This window comes from Cebus imitator, unplaced genomic scaffold, assembly GCF_001604975.1.
Source record: "Cebus imitator isolate Cc_AM_T3 unplaced genomic scaffold, Cebus_imitator-1.0 Scaffold124, whole genome shotgun sequence".
NCBI lineage: Eukaryota > Metazoa > Chordata > Mammalia > Primates > Cebidae > Cebus > Cebus imitator.
In genome coordinates, this window is record NW_016107439.1 from 1,635,717 (window position 1) to 1,644,644 (window position 8,928).

At 38.0% G+C, this 8,928-nt stretch overlaps 1 long non-coding RNA gene and 1 other non-coding gene across 6 annotated transcripts in view; one reads left to right on the forward strand and one right to left on the reverse strand.

Annotated features, from left to right (window-relative positions):
- LOC108312365 overlaps positions 1–8,928 on the forward strand; it is a 48,148-nt gene that overhangs the window by 20,412 nt on the left and 18,808 nt on the right. For all 5 annotated transcript variants that reach the window (XR_001828606.2, XR_001828607.2, XR_001828604.2 and 2 more), the window contains one exon: positions 3,079–3,413. This is a non-coding gene — a long non-coding RNA (uncharacterized LOC108312365). The remainder of the gene's footprint in view (positions 1–3,078; positions 3,414–8,928) is intronic.
- On the reverse strand, positions 8,223–8,329 carry LOC119472955. The gene has a single exon (XR_005202121.1). It is a non-coding gene; the product is annotated as a U6 spliceosomal RNA (small nuclear RNA).

An 8,928-nucleotide genomic window follows, 5' to 3' on the forward strand; every position in this document is an offset into this window, starting at 1 on the left:
TTTTTTGACTGCAATCCACAGCAAGTGTCAATCTAAATAACAAACCAAGAGAGGATATCTAAAAGAAAGCAATGTTTCTTTGTGAATAGAGTATTACAATGGCACTATGTGAACCAAAGTAAACTATGTGTGTATTCAGGGGGCTAAAGGAAGACACATATTATTAAAGGAAAAATGAGGCGGATTATTACATTATTGTTTTGAAATAATTATCGTTGGCTCCAAAGACTGATAACAAGAGTGGTACTAGTCCAGACGGACAGGCAGCTGATGAGTAGATGACCTTGCGGAAGTATTTTTTCTGTAAGTTTGCAATGTCCTTTGTGCAAGGTTGTAGTTTTTGCAGTCTTTTGTGACAGTTTTTGTTACCAGTCATAAGAACCCTCTCTTCATAGCCTTCCCTGGCTCTATTTGTCAGGGCTGTTTGGTTTGGTTTGGTTTTAACATTAGCAACTCCATTTTGATTCTAACAACTTTCGCATAAGAAACACATTGTATACAAAATGTGACTCGTTTCATACAAAAGTTTCACAAAACATGATTTCCTCTAACTATGCATATTTCTTTTTATTATACTATATAATTTTTCAAGGTGTTGGTTATTCACTAAATTAATTTCAGGAGTCACTGAGTCAAAACTAACAGTTTGGAAAATACAAAATTATAGTGTCAGAGGCGTGTGAACCAAAGCAACTCCATCTTGAGTAAAAGCTGGGTAAAATGAGGCTGAGATCTACCAGGCTGCATTCCCAGAGGGTTAAGGCATCTAAGTCACAGGATGAGTTAGGAGGTTGGCCACAAGATACAGGTCATAAAGATCTTACCAATAAAACAGTTTGCAGTAAAGAAGTCAGCTAAAACCCACCAAAACCAAGATGGTGACTAAAGTGACCTCTGGTCGTCCTCACTGCTACACTCCCACCAGTGCCATGACAGCTTACAAATGCCATGGCAATGTCAGGAAGATAGCCTACATGGTCTAAAAATGGGAGGCATAAATAATCTACCCTTTGTTTAGTATATCATCAAGAAATAACCATAAAACTGGGCAACCAGCAGCCCTCGGGGCGGCTCTGTCTATGGAGTAGCCACACTTTATTCCTTTATTTTCTTTATAAACTTACTTTCACTTTACTCTGTGGACTCACCCTGAATTCTTTCTTGTGTGAGATTCAAGAACCCTGTCTTGGAGTCTGGATTAGGACCGGCTTTCCTGTAACAATAGGGCTTAAGCCTTCCTTGATTCCTTTCTAGCTTTAGGGAATAGCCTACAAATGCCTGCGGGAGTCAAAGAAAGCAAGTAGCATATCTGAACTGGGATGTCCCAGTACAACTACAAATAATCTCTAGAACTCAGAAACATGCGCATGAATGGTCTGGGCTGCATCTTCTTCTGGTCATCCCTGGAGTCAGAGTGGCCTCTGGTATGTTGAGGCTAAGAGGTGGTAGAAGCAAAAACAGGAGAGTGTTAATATTCATTGAGACACTTTGCCGAGTTCTTTAATGTATTAACATTTTTACAAGGAAACTGAAGCTTAGAAAAAATAAGTTACCTAAGGTCACACAATATTTGGCAGAGCAGGGATTTAAAGATCTCCATTGCCACATATTGCAATGAAACCTCAACCTCACCCTACATCAAAGCCCTCATTTCCTTAGCACAGTAGGAAGACAGAGGTGCGAGTCAAATCATGCTCACTAAGAATCATTCACACTAATATGTGACATTCAACCTACATTTAGCAAGTGTCCACTAAGAGTAAAACCCTGTGCTTTGTGATAGCTTAAGAAAGGTATGTAAGTGATGTAGTAGATGAAACATTTTTTTTTTTTTTTTGAGACAGAGTTTCTCTCTTGTTACCCAGGCTGGAGTACAATGGCGCGATCTCGGCTCACCGCAACCTCCGCCTCCTGGGTTCAGGCAATTCTCCTGCCTCAGCCTCCTGAGTAGCTGGGATTACAGGCACGTGCCACCATGCTCAGCTAATTTTTTGTAGTTTTAGTAGAGATGGGGTTTCACCGTGTTGACCAGGATGGTCTCGATCTCTTGACCTCGTGATCCACCCGCCTCGGCCTCCCAAAGTGCTGGGATTACAGGCATGAGCCACCGCGCCCGGCCAGATGAAACATTCTTATTAGAAAATACATGAATACAGTAGCTGGGAAAATTGCCATTTAAAGAGTGGCAGCTTTTGGTTTGTAAGTGTGTGTCGGGAGAAGGAGGTTCTAGGAGGAGATTTGAGTTTACTTTTGAGGCTGATTATTGTTTCCATTTGTTTTTCTGGAACACCCACCACCCTGGGGACTCTCAGTTATGCAAATCAAAGACATATTACTGCCCATTCCTTATGGAAAAAACCTAAATGCAGTGAAGTAACCTGAATATTTAGTGTTCTGTGTAGTCAGGTAAACTGGGTAGATGTTTTAAGGACAGCTGCATCACTGAGGATTATTTGTCCCTTAGAAAGCAGTTATTCTTCTACATACAGCTTTAGACTGCTTTGTGCCTCTTTTGTATTATGTGTTTCTTGGGCAAGTTTGTGTATGTTTATTATCTAAGCTGTGATCTACAGCATGTCAGAAAAATAAATGGACTAGGCTCAGTGCAGCCTAAACTGAAATGAATTGGTAAAGTCTTACAAATATCACTCAAAGATCTAGACCTTGAAAAAAAATGCACTAGTCTCAGACTAGTTTGACATGCATAGGTTAGGGCCATATCTCTCTGGGCTTCTCTGGGAAAAAACAAAACAAACCATCCTCCTGCAATGACTATGAGTGGCAGTCATTCCTGGCAAAGAGAATAGGGACTGGGAAGGTGAGAATTGGCCTGGGCAAAGGAGCATAAAAATTCCCCTCTTTAGGACTTTGAATTTTAGCCTAGACTCCAAAGCCCATTAGTGAGTAGAGGAACTCAGGTGTTGAAAAGTAAACTAACTATTGACCCATGGCAATAAGGTAGGAGAGATGCAGAGAGGCAGGTCAATCAGAAGTCCTGAGTATGGGTCTGGCCCTGGGAAGCATTTGTAAGCTCATTTCTGTGTTACAATGCTCTCTCTCATACCTTCTATTCTTTAGAGAATTGAGGACAAGGGCCTATCCAATATTTGGCCTGAAGTAAAAGAAAAGAACAGTGTCTCTTGCCAAAAATAGTAGTGACAGTGGCAGTCACCACCAGAGGACAGCTTTGCCAAGCAGAACGATAAACTAATGAGAGTTATAAGCAGCAGAAGCATGAGGGTCATATGAGAAAGACAGAACAGAGCAGAGAGGATCTGAACCGAAGAACCAATCTGCTATGGTCTGGATGTCTGTGTCCTCTGAAAAATTCATAGGTGGAAACTAATGACCAATGTGATGGTATTAAGAGTGAGGCCTCTGGGAAGTGGCTAGACCCCTCATGAATGAGATAAGTGCTTTCATAGAGGAGGCCTCTGACAGCTGCCTTCCCTCTTCCACCATGTGAGGAGATGGCCAGAAGGCACCATCCATGAACAAGAGAGAAGATCCTCACTGAGGCAGGAAAATAGGGTCTGGAGGCAGAGAACATAAGGCCAATTCACATTTCAGCTATAACGGGAAATATCCTCTCTATAGGGTGAATGCCATAAATGACCTTGTAACTTTACTTCATCGTCTTCATTTACATACGTTATACCCCAAGTAGAGGGTATTTAAACTCACAAAAGCTCTGCAAAGGGCCTTTGAGCCCCTATGCTCAGACCCGCTTCCACACTGCGGAGTGTACTTTTATTTTCAATAAAACTCTTCATTCTTTCCTTGCTTTGTTTGTGTGTTTTGTCCAATTCTTTGTTCAAGATGCCAAGAACCTGTATACCCTCCACTGTTAACATCCCCAGACACTGAATCTGCTGTCATCTTGATCTTAAACTTTCCAGCCTCCAGAACTACGAGAAATAAAGTTCTGTTGTTTATAGGCTACCCAGTTTATGGTATTTTGTTAGAACACCCAAATAAACTAAGACAACATCAGATCGCTCCCTGAATGGGAAGCTCTCAGGAACAGCTGGGAGACACTGTGATGAAGGCTAATTTCTGGCAGCAAATCAGGTGGAGATTAAGTCATAATAATTTGGATTCCTTCCTCTTTGTAGGAATATGGCAACACAGCAGATATTCTGAGGAATCCCAGTACAGAACATCTTAAAGTGCTGAATGAAACATGTATAATACCATTTTAAATGCTTAGCTGAGTAGAACACAGTGAAAGAAATCCTCATAGGATAAAAGTAGTAAAAAGGCATGAATCCAAGCCATAACTGAGCATTGAAATGAAATCTTGTCTTCAGGAAATCTGCCAATACATGATCATGAATAGTTTTTAAACAGAGTACAGGCATGTGCAGAAGGACAAGAGACAATGCCTGGGTTTATGCAAATTGACAGCGTTTCATAGAGCCAGTTCCACAAAAACCAACAGCCTCAGTGAAGGCAAGATGTAAAAATAAAATTAATATCACTGCAATAGACCATAAAAAGCCTTGACTCTCTCAGCTTTGACTGTGGGTAAGGAAGGAAAATAAAGGCTCTTCTAAGAATTACGAATCACAAGGTGACAGTCGCATAAACTTGGTGTAAAATTTACACTATAGGCTGAAAAACCCAACCTGAGAATAGAATTGTCATAATTACAGATTAGTGTGGGCTCCAGGTGCCTAGAAGAATCAATCACAAATCTCTGGGGAAATGAACATTAACTGAAATCTCAAAGAATTCCTAGAGAGTTCCAATAACCATAAGCTCACAATTTAAAAAAAAAAAATCACAAATGCATGAGGGAACAAACTACCATGAGCAAGAGCCAGCAGAAAAAAATATGTATATATATATCAGGTGTACAAAGACTAAATATATTGTAAAATATATATATATATATAAATTTAGTGTGTTTACTGTGTTTGAAGAAATAAAGGAGGATATTAAAAGTATGATTGACAAACCATAAAATATTTTTTAAAGACTACCGTATTTGATATTAAAGAATTACAGTGGACTTCTAGGGGGTATGAAAATGTTAGTATCATTTATTTAAAGGAAAATCCTTATCTACTAGTCATACATATTGAACTATGACAGATAAAATAATATGATGTCAGGGATTGCTTCAGAATTATCCAGAGAGGGAGAGGACGTAGGTAGGGATACAGAGGAAACAAGATTAGCTATGAGTTATTCATTGTTAAAGCTGGTTAATGGGTACATAGGGCTTTACTACACTACTCTTACTTTAATATGCTTGAAGTTTTTATCTTCAATAGTTATCTTTTTAATACACAGGGAGGTTTGAAGAAAAGTAAAGTTGAAAAATAAAAAAAGTATACTAAGTAAAATAAGAGATGTAGTGGACATATTATACATTGTATCAGATACAATTAACAACAGAATTCATGAACTGGAAGATACATCTGAAGTAATCACCAAGAAAGCAACATAGAGAAACAAAGAAATGAACTATATCAGAATTTGAGATGCTGGAAGGCAGACTCGGAAGGCTAAATAGCATCTAACAAGAGGACCATTGCTTGATATTATTGTGTCATTTATTGTGCCTTTATAAAGAAGACCTCCAACAGCTGCCTTCCCTCTTCCACCATGTGAGGAAATAGCCAGAAGTCACCACCTATGAACAAGAGAGTGGATCCTTACCAAACACTGAATCTGGTGAAATGACTTTTTAAAAAAGTATTATTTTTAAAAGGGACATATTTTAAAAAGAGAACTAATGGAAAAAATGGACAAGACATAATATTGAGGAGATCTTAGCCAAGAATTCTCCAGAACTGATGAAAGACACAAATGCTCAGATTCAGTAAGCTGAACAAGCGATCAGCAAAGAAATCTAAATGTGGATACATCACGGGAAAACTACAGATCAACAATAACAAAGAAAGGATCCTTTGAGAGAAAGGATGTATGACATGAAAAGTAATGTTGCAATTGACTAATCAACAACAGCACTGAAAGCCAGAAGACAGCAGAGAAATATTTTCAAATTGCTGAGAGAAATAACTGTCAATATATAAGGGTGTACTAAACAAAATGATTTTTACCAAAAGCAGGGTAAGGGAAGTCATTTCATACAATCAAAATGAGAGAGTTTACTACCAACAGTTCATTGAAGGAACTTTTTGAAGGGCGTACTTTAGATAATGATCCTAGAAGTATGGTTTGACATGCAAGAAGGAATGGTGAGCAAAGAAGCCATGTTTAAAGAGACATTAACTATATAAAATAACAATGTTGAAGATGGAGTGAATGTACTCCCTGTTCCTCCTGCTAAATACAATTAAAAACCCTGGATATTATATAAAAAATAAACGTAAGAAGACTCTGAATGGTGGAGGGAACAAGGCAGATCAGCCAGTGACCTCAGGATCTGAGGGACAACACAGTGGTGAGGGCCCTAGGTTTCCTTCTTGCCTCATGTATCCCAAAGTGGATGCTGAAAAAACTGGCAATCTGAAAATGTCAAAAATGTAGATTAACAAAAAAGCACACTTAAAGATATACAAGTAGCAATTGCTTAATCTAAACAATGAAGAGAAAGTAGACTGAAAGAATAAAAAAGAACAAAGCCCCAGAACATGTGGGATTATAGAAAAAGATCTAGGATTTGTGTTATAGAAATCCCAGAAGGGGAGAAAGAGAGTGGGGCTGGAAAATATTCAAATAAATAATGGCTAAAAATTTCCCAAATGAGGCAAAAAGCAGAAAGCTACATATTTAATATCCAAAAAGGATAAACTCAAAGAAATCACACCAAGACATATCATAGTCAAACTCCTGAAAACAAAAGACAATGAAAAAAATCATAAAGCAGCAAGAGATAAGTGACACCTTACTATAAAGGAAAAATTAAAAATTACAGCTAATTTCTCATCCAAACTACGGAGGCCAAATGGAACTGGCACATTTTTCAAGACCTGAAAGACAAGAATGCTCAACCAAAAATTACCTGTGAAAATATGAAGGTGAAATCAAGATATTCACAAATGAAGTGAAACAAAGAGATAGCGTCACCAGCAGACCTACTATAAAATAATGGTTTAAAGGAAGCTCTCTAAATAGAAAGAAAATAATAATAAAAGAACATCTTGGAACATTAGGAAAGGAAAAAAGAACAGAATAAAATTGCATAAAAAGATACGTTCATCTACCTAAGAAATCTCTGTAATGATACGTTGGAAACTAACATTGGTGGCCTCCAGATAAGAAAATTGGGTAGCTGGAATGGCAAGACTCTTCACAGTATCTTTCAACAGTTTTAAAATTTTGAATCATCTTTATGTATTCCTAAATTAAAAGTAAAATGTAAATTTGATTAATTCTACAGAAAAAGTAGAATTAAAATATTGATCACGAATACCATTTGTGATGGCTAGTTTTAGCTGTCAATGGGGCAAAAAGCAGAAAGCTACATATTTAATATCCAAAAAGGATAAACTCAAAGCAATTACACCAAGACATATCATAGTCAAACTCCTGAAAACAAAAGACAATGAAAAAAATCATAAAACAGCAAGAGATAAGTGACACCTTACTGTAAGGGAAAAATAAAAAATTACAGCTAATTTCTCATCCAAACTACGGAGGCCAAATGGAACTGGCACATTTTTCAAGGCCTGAAAGACAAGAATGTTCAAAGAAAAGAATGTTCTGGATTAAGTTATGCCCAGATAGCTGGTAAAACATTATTTCATTATTTCTGGGTGCGTTGGTGACAGTGTTTTTGGAAGAGACGCATTTGAATCAGTGGATCGAATAGGGAAGTTCTGCCCTCACCCACGGTGGGGAGGCACCATCCAATGCATTGAGGATAAAAGCGCAGAGGAAAGGTGAATTTGCTCTCTCTTCTGGAGCTGGGATAGCCACCTTCTCTTGCCCTTGGACATCAGAAGCCCATGTCCTCTGGCCTTCAGAATCCAGGACTTACACCAGCAGGCCCCCAGTTTCTCAGACCTTCAGCTTTGAACTGAGAATTACACCACTGGCTCCTCTGATTCTCCGGACTTCAGGCTTAGACTGAGCCACACTACCGGCATTTTCCGTTCTCCAGTTTGCAGACGGCTGATTATGGTACTTCTCAACCTCTATAATTGCCACAGCCAGTTCCTATAATAAATCCTCTCTCATCTGTTTATCTATATATCTAGATCTAAATCTAGATCTAAATATTCTTTTTTTCTTCTTTCTTGATTTTAAAAAATATGGAACGCTTCACGAATTTGCGTGTCATCCTTGTGCAGGGGCCATGCTAATCTTCTCTGTATCTTTCCAATTTTAGTATATGTGCTGCTGAAGCGAGCACTAGATCTAAATATTCTACTAGCTTTGCTTCTCTGGAGAGCCTTGACTAATATACCGTATATGTCAGAGAAGCAAATTGGCTTAAAGCATTCTAAGGTCTTTTTGTTTTTTGGAGGAGATAAAGATATTAATTAACTTTCAATATTACTAAGTTGATAACAACAAACTTTGGAATAATCCTAAAATAAAGCATATATTTCCAACTAGAATAGGGGAAAACTGAAAAAATAAAAAGGCAACTCAATTAATTCAAAGAGGACAAAAGGGAAGAAACAAAAGGAAAAGAAAAAGCAGAACCATTAGGAAGCACAGAATATAGTGGTAGTAATACATTTCAAAATAAAATTAATTATATTAAATAATAAATTATACATTCTAGTTAAAAGGCAAAGATGATCATATTAACTTTATTTTTTTTTCCCCATTGATTTTATTGCATTTTTGGGATTTGGGGTACATGTGAAGAACATGCAAAATTGTTGCATAGTAACACACGTGGCAGTGTGATTTGCTGCCTTCCTCCCCATCACCTACATCTGGCATTTCTCCCCTTGCTATCTCTCCCCAGCTTCCCACCCCCCACCGTCCCTCCCCTATTTC